General features: G+C 41.0%; 1 protein-coding gene across 15 annotated transcripts in view; it reads right to left on the bottom strand.

The window, feature by feature from the left end:
- The window catches only part of stxbp5l (syntaxin binding protein 5L), a 252,547-nt gene that overhangs the window by 117,999 nt on the left and 116,704 nt on the right, over positions 1-17,844 (bottom strand). The gene's annotated exons all lie outside the window — the stretch shown is intronic.

Genomic DNA, 17,844 nt, shown 5'->3' with positions numbered 1-17,844 from the left:
TCGAATTGAAGGCAGTCAATTCAGGAAGTAAACAGGAATAATAACTAAATTATGGAAAAAAATGATATTTTTTTTTAATGACTTCTCAATAAACTTAAAAGTAGACAGTATTTATTTCCAAAACATTTTTCAATTCCTGAATGAACTGCTTTCAATTTGACCCCAACCCTGGTACACTGACTCCATCATTACTATACTGATCACTGCTATGTAAACCGTGGACTAATGCTACTCATAATGAACTCTGACTCTCGAACTGTCTAACAAACTACGATCAATACATACCCCTGAGCTACTGCATACTCCTGCCAAGGAACGGTACGTATAATAACTGCAAATCAGTTTCAAAAGGTGGGAGGAAGACTGAACCCTTATGGAAAAACCACATGAATTTCAAATGTAAACATGTGATCTTGTGATGTGATCTTGTGATCTTGTGTGATCTCATGTGATCTTGTGTGATCTCATGTGATCTTGTGTGATTTAAAGTGAAGTTAATGTGAAAACGTGTTAAGCAACATGTGAAACAACACGTGATAACTACAAAACTACACGTGACTGAAAACATATGTATCAGAATATGATTTTATGTGAAATGAATGTGCAATAAATATGACAAGATGGGGACACAAAATTTCAACATGTGATACCATGAAACTACGCGTGACAACATTTGAGCACATGAGAAAACCCTGGTGTCAAATGTAATTTGGAATATTTTCCTTTTAAAGACATAATTTACATTAATAACATTTAAAGAGTCATGGTCCCCTGAATATTTATGTCTATGGTACATCTACAAGTATACTTAACAAATATATTAAACGCAACATGTAAAGTGTTGGTTTACACAACCGCAGACCACGTATAACCACACCAGCCCAGGACCACATCTGGCTTCTTCACCTGCAAGATCGTCTGAGACCAGCCACTCGGACAGCTGATGAAACTGTGGGTTTGCACAACCAACGAATTTCTGCACAAACTGTCAGAACCGTCTTAGGGAAGCTTATCTGCGAGCTCGTCGTCGTCACCAGGGTCTTGACTTGACTGCAGTTTGACGGAGTAACCATCTTCAGTTGGAAAATGCTCGCCTTCGATGGCCACAGGCATGCTGGAGAAGTGTGTTCTTCATGGATGAATCCCAGTTTCAACTGTACTGTACAAGGTAGATGGTGTTATGTGGGCGAGCGGTTTGTTAATGTCAACTTTGTGAACAGAGTGACCCACATTGGCTGTTGAGTTTTGGTACAGTATGGACAGGCATAAGCTACGGACAACAAACACAATTGCATTTTATCTATGGCAATTTGAATGCACAGAGAGACATTGACAGGATCCTAAGGCCCAATGTCGTGCCATTCATCCACAGCCATATGTTTCAGCATGATAATGCATGGCCCCATGTCGCAAGGATCTGTAACCAATTCCTGGAGGCTGAAAATGTCCCAATTCTTCCATGGCCTGCATACTCACCAGACATGTCGCCCATTGAGCATGTTTGGGATGCTCTGGATCAACGTGTATGACAGCTTGTTTCAGTTCCCACCAATATCCCGCAACTTCGTGGAGCCATTAAAGGAGTGGGACAACATTCCACAGGCCACAATCAGCCTGAACAACTCTGTGAAGGAGATGTGTTGGGTTGTATGAGGCAAACGGTGGTCACACCTGATACTGACTGGTCACCTAAACCCTGCCCTTAATAATGCATATCTCTATTCACAGTCATGTGAAATCCATAGATTAGGACCTTTTGAATTTGTTTCAGTTGACTGATTTCCTTATGAACAATAAGTCAGTAAAATCGTTGAAATTGTTGCATGTGGCGTTTATATTTCTGATCAGTGTAGTTACTGTATGTTTATAGATTAATTCAGGTGTTAATGTTAAAGGAACAGTATGCTGCTGTACATAGGACTCAACCTCACAACAGATTGGCAATAATACATTTCTGCACTCTGCTAAAGTTACAGTATAAATAAACATATAAAACAACTTGAAGGTGTTATTTCTATAACATTACAGTATGCTGCTATATAAGAATCTTGTATAATTGTTTACTGTGGTGACCAAACTTAGGGCTTAAATGGGATTTGAACACAGAACCTCTTGGTTGCTACCCAATATTTTGAAAATAAGGTACCATCACTGGACTTTGATAGGTGGTGGCAATGTACTGGTGGGTCTCATTAGCATATTTGGGGGGTGTGGTCAAATATATGTGAACAACTGTTAGTGGAAGTGTTGTAGCTGTTTAAGTGTTTGGTTATGCTAATGCAAGTAGAGAACATTTTCTTTGATACTGTCTTTCAGTAAACTTCACAAGAGAATGTGTCAGTCATGAGCTAAAGTGTGAAGAGGTTATTGTGCATATTCCAGTAACTTAATGGCAACTTGTTGTCAGAAGTTACTGGAAACTGATTGTCAGTAAGTTCATGTAAAAGTCACAATAACTTAGTTAATGTTGTCTGTTCATAAACTTTAAGCTTGTACACTCAGTTCTCCAGCCCTAATATACACTGACTGTACAAACCATTAGGAACACATTCCTAACAGTTGCCCTCAGAACAGCCTCAACTGCTCTACAAGGTGTCGAAAGCGTTCCACAGGGATGCTGGCCCATGTTCACTCAAATGCTTCCCGCAGTTGTGTTACGTTGGCTGAATGTCCTTCGGGGGGGTGGACCATTCTTGATACACACAGGACATTTTTGAGTGTGAAAAACCCAGCAGCGTTGCAGTTCTTGACACACTCAAACCAGTGCGACTGACACCTACTACCAAACCCCGTTCAAAGGCACTTAAATATTGTGTCTTGCCCATTCACCCTCTGAGTAGCACACATACACAATCCATGCCTCAATTGTCAAGGCTTAAAACTCCTTCTTTGACCTGACTTCACCCCTTCATCTACACTGATTGAAGTGGATTTAACAGGTGACATAAAAAGGGATCATAGCTTTCACCTGGTCAGTCTGTCATGGAAAGAGCAAGCGTTCCAAATGATTTGTATCCTCAGTGCATATATAAATATATATAAACATATACACACAGTGCATTCTGAAAGCATTCAGACCCCTTGACTTTATCCTCATTTTGATACATTACAGCCTTATTCTAAAATGTATTAAGTAATGATTTTCCCCACATCAATCGACACACAATACACCGTGATGACAAAGCGAAAACATTTTTTGTTGTTGTTGTAAATGTATTAAACATAAATATCTTTATTTACATTAGGATTCAGAAACTTCACTTAGTACTTTGTTGAAGAACCTTTGGCAGTGATTACAGCCTCGAGTCTTCTTGGGTATGATGCTACCAGCTTGGCACACCTGTATTTAGGGAGTTTATCCCATTCTTCTCTGCAGCCCCTCTCAAGCTCTGTCAGGTTGGACGGGGAGCATCGCTATATATATATTTTTTTTAAATGTTTTTTAAATCTGTGTATTAGACACCAAAGCATCAAAATATATTTCATTTTTTAGCTAGTCACCATGTAATTGTAATACTCACTTTCTTACCAGACCTTCAGGTCAATGAGTGTGATGCATTAGGTACAGTAAGTGTGAATTTCACAATAACCCACTTGTAACTAATTGACAGTAAACTATTGAAAATGGAACATTAACTTCTCGTGAACCAGGTTCAACTGGAAAATGCACGCTAACCTTTTAACAGTGTCACACATTCTGACCAAGATTGCATAACTAACAATGTCAAAAGCCTTGCTCAACCTTGTTCAACATAATGTTAAAAGCACTTAAACTGTGTTTCCACTAACAGTCGGCACAAATACAAAATATTTTAGACCATCCTACAAAATATGCCAATAAGCCCCCACCAGCACATTTTCCCCACCTACATTTCAAAGTGCAGTAATGAACGCCTACGTTTGTTACCAAGTGGAAGTGGGAATTTACAACTGGAAAAAAATCCGCTTGAACAACCCTCCAAATGGTCATTTCTAGTGGGAAACACATCTATCATCCCTGAGCTTCAACTCCTCCCATATGACATCACCGACTAATGAAATTAGCTCAATAACTATTTTTTTTCGGCAGTTAACTGGAACGACAAAACATTATTTTAAAAAGCAATCTATTAATGTGGATTTTGAACTCTATACATTTTTGACAAGCATGACAGCTGCCCTTTTAGTTTATGGTTGACACAGCTTGTTGGCCAGTCGCCAGTTGACGTTTCCCAATGGTTTCAAAGCACGTTAATGCATCCAGCATGTATTTACGACTTCACAACTGGCAAATTCCCACCTCCCTCATGGTTAAGAATGCAGCTTGATATTTCATATGTTGGGTAGAAAAAAATGACCATTATACTAAATTAACCACACATGTACCCTAAAAAGGTACTAACCAGAACCATGTGAGTTCCTATGTATACCGCTAAAAGGTACTTTTGACTTTGATGCACTCCAGGGAACAACACTGTAACTTTACTCTTATTTTTACAAGTGTGTTGAGATCCTGTCAGCTCTTGGTAACAAATAACCATCTGGTGGCACTGCTGAAACATTAATACACTCAGACCATAAGGTTGCAAGTACAAATCTTCAGAATATTCATGCACACTATCAGACCTGTGCTGGCGGACATCCGCATGGCGGTTGTTTTGGCAGTGTCAGAGGTGTGATTGCATTTGAGCTGTCAAATCCACTTCTCCTGGCATTATACCAGCGGTACCAATGCACCAAGTCTGGACCCAACAGGACCATAAACAGCTTCTAACCCTAAGCTACTACTAAATAGTTAAACAAATAACTATGTAAGTCAGCTGAGAACAAATTCCTATTTACAATGACGGCCTAGGAACAGTGGGTTAACTGAATTGTTCAGGGGCAGAACTACAGATGTTTACCTTGTCAGCTCAGGAATTTGATCTAGCAACCTTTCGGTTACTGGCCCAACACTCTAACCACTAGTCTACCTGCAGCCCCCCCCAAAATACCCAAGACTATCTGCATTGAACTCTTTTGACTCATCACATACCCTTCTGCAACTGTTTATTATCTATCCTGATGCCTAGTGTGGTGGAAGAATCAGAATTAGCTCGGTAACATAGATAATTAAGATGTCTTATCTACATAATATGCTTATAGGATTGAACTATTGAACTGTTGTTATTAGCATGTATCCCTTCCGACTTGTCACGGCTGTCGTAAGAACGGGACCAAGGCACAGCGGATGATGAGTTCCACATATTTCATTCAAAGAGAAACTTAAACAAAACAAAATATATCACTAAACGTACAACTAAATGTGACTACGTGGTGCACATGCACAAACACTAAACAATATCCCACAAACACAGGTGGGAAAAATAGCTACTTAAATATGATCCCCAATTAGAGACAATGATTACCAGCTGCCTCGAATTGGGAATCATACAAAACACCAACATAGAAAATATAAACTAGAACACAGAAATATTAAACTAGAATACCCCCTAGTCACCCCCTACCCCCTGAAACAAGGGCTCTTTATGGTCAGGGTGCGACAGGCCTCTGGTGTTGGCAGTTTCTCTTCCTCCCTCATATGGGCCTCAGTCACCTGGGGCCCAGAGAGGGGAGAGGTCAGGCTTGTCTATCACATGTCCCTGTTGCTATGCAGAATATCAGAAAGAGAAGAGGACAGGAGGGAACATTGTCATCATATGTGGATATGTATCTTTACCTATTACAAACCATGTGGGGAACCAATTACTTGTCTCCACAATGTCTGTGTGCCAGTCACTACCTCCTTCGGCCTTGGGGGAGATAAGGTCTGAGACAGGATGTGTGGGATAGTGTCTGGAATCATTGTATGTCATATTTTGTGTTGCACCTATCCTAGGATAGTGTATCTTAAATTAAAGGCTCACTCCCTCAGTGAGCTCGTCAAGGACATGGGTTTTACTTGAGATAAGGGTATCTGGAGTTGACAATTGATTTATGCCATAGAATGAGTTGGTGTTTCTGTACTGTGAAGTACCAGGGACAGGCAAGGCCGTGTCTTAGGGGCCTAACTATAAGAACAGTCTTCATAGCAAATGCTATCTGGCTGGGGGATACTCATTTCTCATATATCAAATCCTAACCTTGTGATCCATTCCACACATCTGTTGTTTGTCATATAGACTAAAGGGGTGTATCTATGCTATAAAAGGTGTTTGTATTCTTTGTCTCAGGGCTCTCAATGAATCATCTAAGTGTGGTTTGTCGAACAGCCATCTTTATTGCAGAGCACTCACATCATGTATTAATAAGTGAATAAAGATTTAGTTTAAGCATAACTCTGACTTGTGTGATAAGTTCTCTCTCTTCATTTGATAACAAAGACATAAACCACCACTCTAGTCACTTTACCCTTACCTATATGTACATACCGACCTCAATTACCTCGTACTTCTGCACATCGACTCGGTACTGGTGCCCAATGTGTATAGCCAAGTTAACGTTACTCACTGTGTATTTATTCCTTGTGTTGTAATTTTGTCAATATTTTTTCCTCTGCATTGTATTTCACTGTTAGTAAATAAACAGGTGTAGACTAAGCATGTGACAAACACAATTGTATTTTTTATTTATTTACCTGAAGTGAAAATTGCCTTTGGCTTTATGGAGCAGCATGAAGTGAAATCCCATCCAGCCTTGTTAACAAGTTGAAACATTGGATTGTGATATGTAATCTACACCTCAATAAGGCTGATAGAAATCCTCTAACGCGAGTAGGACGATGTGGATTCATGACAATGACAATTACCAAACGATTAGTCGCTCACCGATACGACAGCTCTAATGTCCCTGCTACACTACAGCCATCGGTCATCCGGCATTGCCATCTGCCATCAGCCATTGAGAGAACGCTTCCTCTGAAGTCAATGCAAGCTGCTATACTGCTCATGTTGCGTCATGTCCAATGGCAGCGTCCAAGCTCAAGAATGGTTGACATGCACATTCCATCTATTTTGTGAATGGAAATAAAAAATAAAATAAAGATTTTGTGTTGTTTTCTGGTGTAGCAGGTACAATGTCACATTAAACTCCAGCTATATGAGTGTTGGCTATTGCCTGTTTATGCTTGATCTGATTGAATCTAAGCCTTAATGTTAAGTGTCCCTGAGCACTGCTCCTTTTTAGTTGGTGTTGTCAGATAATCGCACAATTATTGACTTGATTCCGGGTAACTTTTAGTAATGTGCAGAAATGCATTCTTGCTTATAAATCTCTGACTAATTTCTTTCATGGCCACAGACCTGGTCGCAAAGCAGCAAATTCAGTTTGCTGTTATTTATGAGACTGTCATTTAAAATATAAGGTGTGGTTGTGTCCCAAGTGTGCTAACCAATGAGGAGGTCAAATCCATTTAAGTTCCAGTCAGTTGAGAAAGTCAACCAAATGTTCCGGTATTGAAAATATTAGAATTTGAATTTGTGTGTACTACTTCCTGAATACAATTTGTTGTTGTATATTTATTGAGAAAAAAATACAGTTCAGCTGTAGAAATACATTCATGAAAGGAGTTTCCACCATTTTCACTGCAACTCTGAAGCTGGTAACTAACCATTAAAAAAATACAGGAAACGTTTGTAAAAGCTTGTGCAATAAGAGCATCTAAGCGTAATTGAAAGTGAGGATTTTTCATGTGGAAAATCACATGACAACGTGTTTTTGGAACACTTCACATTTGACATTTCACATGTGAAAACATGTTTTGGAACACTTCACATTTGACATTTCACACGTGAAAACATGTTTTGGAACACTTCAAATGTGAAATATTGTAGGTGTCTAATGTTTGTGGGGCATATTATTTTGTTTTGATGTTACTCCTGAATCATACTGATGAATACAGTATAATAGTGTTTTCTTAAGTATATTTTTTTAACAAAACTGAGATTTACTTTGAAGTCCAAAGTGTAGAAATGGAGGGGAAATCAGTTACTAACACAGACATGGTGGCAAAGCAAGAATATCGAAATGAAATAAACCAAGAGGTTCAAATCCCAGGTGAGAATGTGTTGAATAATAAATATGCATACACAATGTTAAAGTGAGTCAAATATAAGTAGAAAATAAATGCGATGTGTACGTACAGTTGAAATCGGAAGTTTACATACACCATAGCCAAATACATTTAAACTCAGTTTTTCACAATTCCTGACATTTAATCCAAGTAAAAATTCCCTGTCTTAGGTCAGTTAGTATCACCACTTATTTTAAGAATGTGAAATGTCAGAAAAATTGTAGGGAATGACTTATTTCAGCTTTTATTTCTTTCATCACATTCCCAGTGGGTCAGAAGTTTACATACACCAAATTAGTATTTGGTAGCATTGCCTTTAAATGGATTAACTTGGGTCAAATGTTTCAGGTAGCCTTCCACAAGCTTCCCACAATAAGTTGGGGGGAATTTTGGCCCATTCCTCCTGACAGAGCTGGTGTAACTGAGTCAGGTTTGTAGGCCTCCTTGCTCGCACATGCTTTTCAGTTCTGCCCACACATTTTCTATGGGATTGAGGTCAGGACTTTGTGATGGCCATTCCAACACCTTGACTTTGTTGTCCATAAGCCATTTTGCCACAACTTTGGAAGTATGCTTGGGGTCATTGTCCATTTGAAAGACCCATTTGCGACCATGCTTCAACTTCCTGACTGATGTCTTGAGATGTTGCTTCAATAAATCCACATCATTTTCCTTGCCTATTGATGCCATCTATTTTGTGAAATGCACCAGTCCCTCCTGCAGCAAAGCACCCCAACAACATGATTCTGCCACCCCAGTGCTTCACGGTTGGGATGGTGTTCTTCGGCTTGGAAGCCTCCCCCTTTGTCCTCCAAACATAACGATGGTCATTATGGCCAAACAGTTATATTTTTGTTTCATCAGACCAGAGGGCATTTCTCCAAAAAGCATGATCTTTGACCCCATGTGCAGTTGCAAACCGTAGTCTGGCTTTTTTATGACGGTTTTGGAGCAGTGGCTTCTTCCTTGCTGAGCGGCCTTTCATGTTAAATCGAGATTTTACTCTGGATATAGATACTTTTGTACCTGTTTCCTCCAGCATCTTCACAAGGTCCTTTGCTGTTGTTCTGGGATTGATTTGCACTTTTCGCACCAAAGTATGTTCATCTCTAGGAGACAGAACGGTATGATGGATGAGTGGTCCCATGGTGTTTATACTTGCATACTATTGTTTTGTACAGATGAACGTGGTACCTTCAGGCATTTGGAAATTGCTCCCAAGAATGAACCAGACTTGTGGAGGTCTTCAATTTTTTTCTGAGGTCTTGGCTGATTTATTTTGATTTTCCAATGATGTCAAGCAAAGAGGCACTGAGTTTGAAGGATGGCCTTGAAATACATCCACAGGTCCACCTCCAATTGACTCAAATTATGTCAATCAGATGCTTCTAAAGCCATGACATCATTTTCTGGAATTTTCCAAAGTGTTTAAAGGCATAGTCACCTTAGTGTATGTAAACTTCTGACCCACTGGAATTGTGATACAGTACATTTTAAGTGAAATAACCTGTCTGTAAACAATTGTTGGAAAAATGACTTGTGTCATGCACAAAGTAGATGTCCTAGTCAACTTGCCAAAACTATAGTGGTTGAAAAACTAGTTTTAATGACTCCAACCTAAGTGTATGTAAACTTCTGACTTCAACTGTATCATAACAACTAATTTTTGCTTGCAGGGCATCACCTGTGAAGTCTCGAAAATGTGACTCCACATATGAAAGTTATGTGATCACGTGAAAATCCTCATGTGAAGTGTTCCAAAAACATGTGGGAAATTCACGTGAAATCATGTGATTTTTCCATAAGGGAAGTGGAGAAAGAGAGATCTCTTCTTCTAGCCATGGTAAAAGAAAATGGGCAAATGTGCATTTTAATACATGACCCGAAGCATGATGAGATGTTAATTGCTTAATAACTCAGGAACCTCAGGTGTGTGGAAGCACCTGCTTTCAATTTCAATTTGAATCCCTCATTTACCCAAGTGTTCCTTTATTTAGGCAGTTCCTGTATGTGTGTGGGTGTAAATATTCATTCTAAAGTGTATGTATGTGTGAATGCATGTGTTGACAGTGTCGTGTCTTTGGCTATGCCGGATTAAGTGATATGACATGCTATTCTTTAAATAATTTATCCGTAATTAATATTACCTGATTGTGCTAATCATGTAAATGTAATTAACTAGAGAGTCGGGGCACCACGAAAGAATATTAATAGAGCTGTTATCTTCCGAGTAAACTCTTAATAAAGACCTAGTAATATTTTACATCAATAGCAGTCAATATTAATCCTCACCTTAATTCAGTCTCATCTCATCTGCACGAACCCTGGCTAACAAGTTGAATCAGCAATACAAAATTGGGTTTAATTATTTATTTGCTAAATACCTAACTAATCACACAGAATTACACATACACATAATTAATCATAACTTGATTACAAATTACATCATAAAGGGAAATGTCCCAGCGGGTGGAACAGATATGACAGCTGGTTACACAAAAGAAAAGGGCCTGGGTTTGAGTGAAAGAGCGGGAAGACTGAGGGACACAGGGAGAAGCTGTGCTATCATAAATACAGTATCTTATGCATTCTAAATTACCACCCATTTGGAAAAAGAAAATGCAATAAATATTTACTCTGAGCTGCGCTTCAGTAGGTTGGTGGTAGATGGAAGGCCGTGTTGCCCAACCGAGTCCTTTGTCCTTTGAAGAATGTCTCTGCTGGTCAATTACATACGTTGTAGTAACGTCGTTGTGTGGTAGACGGGATACTCTGTCTGTTCCTTCCTAACCTGCGTTTGCAGCTGCTTTTGCTAACTCAATGGCTAGGAGTTATCACTTCTGTAGTGAATAAGAGATCGAAGTTCATACCATTCGCAACCAAAGCTCACGCTGATGTTGGCTTCGTTTTGTAGTTATTATCTTAACCATTCTGACATCGGACCGTCGTCCTCACATCCTCGGAACAGGAAGTTATATTGTCATCAAGGCTTTATATAGGATGGGAGAGGAGGGCGTGTTTGAAAAGTCCCTTCACAGGGCTGGGCCACTGATTGAGCAGAGCCCTATCTTATGAAAACCAAAATCTCACATTTTAGAAGCTAAAATCACATTTCATCCCATCACAAATAATTTCATATTCAAACATTTAAATTGAACAACAATTCCATGTGAATCAGATAACTCTGATGTGTAGACTTTCCACTGTAGAGTTTGTCATCTTATCATTGATGAGAATGTCTCAGATGACAACTGAACTGACATCATTTTCATTAAGTACCACTGCATATGTTCAATTGGTCGGATTACCAGAATATAGTTCATTTCCCCCCACCTTCAGATGTTCCCAGAATCTCTATGTTAACCAAGGTGTTTGCAAATGTAACATCAGTAGGGTAGAGAGAGGAAAAAGGAGGGAAGAGGTATTTATGACTGTCATAAACCTACCCCCAGGCCAACGTCATGACAACAGTAAGCTTAATCAGCGGTCATGCCCAAGTACAGCGAGTAGACACCATCAGAATGCATCTGTATAAGTCTCTGGAGACAGGAGCTGCTTGTGCAGAAACATACAGGTGAGAAATGAGGTCCCCAGACACAGAGGCTGACATTTATTACTTGGAAATGTAGGCCTATGACACAGAGAATCATTAGTTTTGTGTCTACTACGTGTACACACACACGGACGAACCAAAAATCACACACACACACACACACACACACACACACACACACACACACACACACACACACACACACACACACACACACACACACACACACACACACACACACACACACACACACACACACACACACACACACACACACACACACACAGAGAGAGAGAGATATTGGGGCCATAGTTCAGACCTGTGAGAGTGAGTGAACAGGACACAATGACTTGGTCCCAAATGGCACCCTATTTCCCATGTAGTGCATTACCTTTGACTGGGGCCCATGGGCTGCCATTTGGGACGCAGAAATGAGAACTGAGAGGAGAGGGGTCTCTCCCTTACTCGCTGTCATTTTTCACTGAGGGGATGTTGAATGAGGTGTTGAATCAGACTTGTTCCTATAACCCTGTGGATGTATGTGTCTGAACTAGCATTAGCATACTCTGTAGTAAACGATCACCTGAGTATGGTGGATGTTTTTAAAAAAGAGACGCATTTAATGTCTGAGAAACATCTTGTAAAGAGAGTCAATGAACTACAGCGTTCCAGGAGGCTGTCCAACAGGATGTATAGTGTCATTTCTATGAAATACGTCATCTCTTGTTGACAGACGCACGCAACATAAATGGTAGTAAAGTCTGTCAACAGACTGTGGATCTGTGACGACTAATTTTCCATCAATGATCATTTGGACAAAACACGATCTCACAGGTGCCCACATCTGTCGAATTCTGTTTACGTTCAGGGGGTGGAGACTTCGCAAGTCATGTTAGTATCTTTCTCTCAACATCTCCCCTCAGAATTTTACTGAGCATCTGATGCAATTATGCAAGATTTTAGTTCTGAGTTTCCGAGATTATGAAATATATTTAATTTCTTTCCTCTCTGTGTGAAGGGGGATTATGAGTGAGCGATTACATGAATTCCCAGTACGGTGCAGTAACTGGTGCTGTGGGAAGGCTGCGGGGAGGATGGGACCCAGGGGAACCACGGGGGGATTAGCCCCAGATTAAGGGCTCAATCATGGGAGGAAATTACTCCACATCTCATAGAACATCATATCCCCATGGAACATGCATACAGGCACTAATCCACTGAGATTCCCATCTGGGTAAACATATTTTCATGAATGTCTTCAGTTGTATTCTGGGACTGTGTGTGTGTGTGTGTGTGTGTGTGTGTGTGTGTGTGTGTGTGTGTGTGTGTGTGTGTGTGTGTGTGTGTGTGTGTGTGTGTGTGTGTGTGTGTGTGTGTGTGTGTGTGTGTGTGTGTGTGTGTGTGTGTGTGTGTGTGTGTGTGTGTGTGTGTGTGTGTGTGTGTGTGTGTGTGTGTGTGTGTGTGCATATCTTCTATATGCATGTATATCTCCCTGTTTTCAATGTCAGGTACACCATGTTCTACCCAATTAGCTGAGGTGCTAGTTTGAGGTGCTCTGGTTTGGGATACTAATGATTTTATCATTTTGGAGTTAAGTGAAAGGATGTGTTCTTCTAAATAAGCAGTATACTCTTAGAAAGCAGCAGATACCCATAGACTTCCAGTCATTACACTAGTATCATCTCAGGAAACTACCTCTGACTTCCTTCATTCTGGACACAGCGACATAATGGTCTCCACGAGTTCATCCGACTCAGGAGAAGTAGATAAAGGGGCCCCATTGCCAAAATCCCGTAGTATCCCTTTAAAATGTGAGAGCTCAACCTTTGCGGTGTATCTTCCCGGTTCCTCCTCCATATCAGTTGAAAACATGGCAGCTACTTCATAACACCATATTAGCATATGAAAGATAGGAGGTTGGTATAAACCACAATAAATTAATCTCCACAAAATAATTAAGCAGCCTGGAAAATAATGAACGATATAATTGCTTGTGTTTTTCCACCCTCTGTCTGTTTTGGTGTCAGTGAACCCGTATCCTGTTTCAGTGATCTCTGGTTGTGTTGGCTGGCTAATAGCATTAACTTGGATATGCTCAACTAATCCATGTCAAATTTGACTGATGGAGTACACAGCGATGATTAGCTAGCACCTTCAGGAGATTAAAAGATCCGATATTGCCCTTCATTCTGTTTGCTTCCCTGCCTCTCTCACGTTCTCTCACTCTCTCTCACAATCAAATCAAATCCAAATCAAAGTTTAGCATATGTTATAGCGGGTGCAGAAAAATGCTGCTCCTAACAATACAGTAAAATGTCAAGCAAGTACACAAGTAATAAAAAAGTATAAATAAAAATATATGTAATCTTGAAATGTCAGAACGAATCCAAGTAATCCAAATGCAATCTATGCATATATCCACCTCTCTCTTTCTTTCTGTCCTCAAATGTTCGCTCTCAAACTTCCTCTGTGTATAGCAGGGTGGTAATCCTTTGTGTGCGCTTGTCAATCACGACCACGTCACCCAGGCTAGTAGACAGAAGGGAGACAGCGCGCTTACTGTGTTTACAGAAACATGGTCTCAGTCGCCTTTCTTCAAAGACCTGCAACAGCGCGCAGGAACGAAACGAGGATGCTATTAGTTGCAAGGAGGGTGGGGAGCGATAAAGGGGAGGAGAGCAGCGATTAATGAACCACCGGTTCAGAGATACTGTGTAGAGTCATAAATAGCGCTCACCTCATTTATTTATACCACATTGTTAGAGAGGACTGCATTTGTATGTGTTCAGGTACAACCAAGCCAGAAAACTGTCTGCCATTAGCTGTTTGCACATTCCTCCATATAATGCCTGTTCTGCTCCTCTAAAATGTCACTATTTCCTGGCCAGAAGTTAATATCCTTGATCTCCCCAGGTGGCTGTTTACCTGGATGCTCTGCTTCACTTGGCTCCTCTAGACCACTCTACTCTGCTCCAGCTCCCCCTGAAACCCAACAGTCTATTCTACAGATGCCTTGACAACCTCTCTCTTACAGTACTATCCATATTAAAAAAGAACCATTCTAATAATACATGCCATTGAGCAGAACACTTTTATCCAAAGCAACTTCGGTCATGCACTTCACATATGGGTGATCTCGGGAATCAAAGCCTGGCGTAGGAACCGCTATGCTTTTCCAACTGAGCTCTGATCCGCCGAGCCCAGTTACTAATCAGATGTATAATTCATGGAACAAATCATTCACATTAGCAAACAAACAATCTAATTAGCCTTTAGTCGCACTCTGACATAGAGAACAAGCCTTTGTCCTCTGGAGTGAATAAGTCTAGCTGGGATCAAACCTGAACAGGGACACTGTGGCTATAATTATGAGAGGTGACCCAATGCAAAGCTGAATGACAGTAGAGGTGAATGACAGCAGAGGTGAATGACAGCAGGGCTCTGGCATGCAACAAATCAGGGCAATGACACATTAATAAAGAGTGAAAACAATATCCATGTTGGTCCACCACACCAACAATACAGCATCCCCAAGTATCCTGACCCAGTGTCTGTGTTTGCTGAGAGCTGTATTTGAATGTAAAGTAGCTGGGCTCTCATTAGCCAGAGGCTTATTATTGACTGGGTGTGTGAGGGAGGCAGAGGCATGCAGGTCAGGAGTGGCCCTCCAGGGCCCCAGCAGCTAATCAGCCTGTTGAATGTCAAGGGGCTGCTAGCTGGGCTGTATGTGTGTCTAACATCAGTGTTCCGTACTAGACAACCCACACACCACCGCATCAGAGCCATCAGAACTGTGTCAAAACCAGTGCTGTGAGTCACTGGAGGATATGAGAGGCCAGTGTTTTTCCCTGTGAGCGTAGAATATAATAATATAAGCTATTTAGCGGAAGCTTTTATCCAAAGCAACTTACGTGTGCTTCTATTTGAAGTATGCTTGGCCCCAGGAATCGAACCCACAATACTGGCGGCGCAAGCGCCATGCTCTGCCAACTGAGCCACACAAGAGCACAGTGTGAGAGTTTGAGAGAGAGATGGATAAAATAAATGTCCATATCCTGTATTTGTGTACATGCCTGTGTCAACAGGTACAGTGACTTCAGAAAATATTCACACCCTTGACATTTTCCACATTTTGATTTTGATTTTGTGTCACTGGCCTACACACAATACCCCATAATGTCAAAGTACACTGGCCTACACACAATACCCCATAATGTCAAAGTACACTGGCCTACACACAATACCCCATAATGTCAAAGTACACTGGCCTACACACAATACCCCATAATGTCAAAGTACACTGGCCTACACACAATACCCCATAATGTCAAAGTACACTGTCAAAGTCAAAGTGGCCTACACACTGGCCTACCCCATAATGTCAAAGTACACTGGCCTACACACAATAGCCCATAATGTCAAAGTACACTGGCCTACACAATACCCCATAATGTCAAAGTACACTGGCCTACACACAATACCCCATAATGTCAAAGTACACTGGCCTACAAAGTACACAATACCCCATAATGTCAAAGTACACTGGCCTACACACAATACCCCATAATGTCAAAGTACACTGGCCTACACACAATACCCCATAATGTCAAAGTGGAAATGTGTTTTTAGAACTGTCTACAAATGTTTGTTTTTTAATGAAAAGCTGAAATGTCTTGAGTTAATAAGTATTCAACTCCTTTGTTATGGCAAGCCTATGTTGAGGAGTACACATGTGCTTAACAAGTCAGTAATTGTGTCTAACATGATCTCATCTCTTTACCCTACACATACAGATAATTGTAAGGTCCTCCAGTTGAGCAATGAATCTCTAACACAGGTCCAACCCCAAAGACAAGGAAGGTTTTCCAATGCTTCGCAAAGAAATGCACATATTGGTAGTTGGGGAGGAAAAAGCACACATTGAAAATCCATTTCAACATGGTGAAGTTATGTATTACACTTTGGATGGTGTATCAACACACCCAGTAACTACAAAGATACAGATACAGAGTTTAATGGCTATTATAGCAGAAAACGGAGGATGGATCAACAACATTGTAGTTACTCCACAATACTAACCTAAATGTCATAGTGAAACGAAGGAAGCATGTACAGAATACACATATTCCAAAACATGCATCCTGTTTGCAATAAGGCAGTTAAGAATTTTTTTTTTAATGTGGCAGAAAATGAACTTTATGTCCGGAATACAAAGCGTTATGTTTGGGGCGAATCAAACACAGCACATCAATGAGTACCAACCACTCTTAATATTTTCAAGCATGGTGGTGGCTGCATCATGTTATGGGTGTGCTTGTCATTGGCAAGGACAAGGGAGATTTTGGGGGATGAAAATAAATGAAATAGAGCTAAGCACAGGCTTTCCAACAAACCATGGGAGAGAAGTTCACCTTTCAGCAGAACAATAGCCTAAAACACCTGGTCAAATATACACTGGAGTTGCTTACCAAGATGACATTCAATGTTCCTGAGTGGCCTAGTTACAGTTTTGACTTAAATTGACTTGAGAATCTATGGCAAGACATGAAAATGGCTGTCTAGCAATGATCAACAACCAACTTTACTAGATGCTGTTCTTCCACTAACCTCATTGCAAATCCCCTCCAAGTCTCCGACCACTACCTTGTATCCTTTTCCCTCTCGCTCTCATCCAACACCTCCCACACTGCCCCTACTCGGATGGTATCACCTCCCACACTGCCCCTACTCGGATGGTATCGCGCCGTCCCAACCTTCGCTCTTTCTCCCCCGCTACTCTCTCCTCTTCCATCCTATCATCTCTTCCCTCTGCTCAAACCTTCTCCAACCTATCTCCTGATTCTGCCTCCTCAACCCTCCTCTCATCCCTTTCTGCATCCTTTGACTCTCTATGTCCCCTATCCTCCAGGCCGGCTCGGTCCTCCCCTCCCGCTCCGTGGCTCGACGACTCATTGCGAGCTCAGAGAACAGGGCTCCGGGCAGCCGAGCGGAAATGGAGGAAAACTCGCCTCCCTGCGGACCTGGCATCCTTTCACTCCCTCCTCTCTACATTTTCCTCCTCTGTCTCTGCTGCTAAAGCCACTTTCTACCACTCTAAATTCCAAGCATCTGCCTCTAACCCTAGGAAGCTCTTTGCCACCTTCTCCTCCCTCCTGAATCCTCCTCCACCCCCCCCCTCCTCCCTCTCTGCAGTTGACTTCGTCAACCATTTTGAAAAGAAGGTCGAGGACATCCGATCCTCGTTTGCTAAGTCAAACGACAC

This window comes from Oncorhynchus gorbuscha, linkage group LG01 (assembly GCF_021184085.1).
Source record: "Oncorhynchus gorbuscha isolate QuinsamMale2020 ecotype Even-year linkage group LG01, OgorEven_v1.0, whole genome shotgun sequence".
In the NCBI taxonomy this organism is placed as follows: Eukaryota; Metazoa; Chordata; class Actinopteri; order Salmoniformes; family Salmonidae; genus Oncorhynchus; species Oncorhynchus gorbuscha.
Note: the sequence above shows the minus strand (reverse complement) of the source record. Positions and strands in the feature narration are given on the sequence as shown.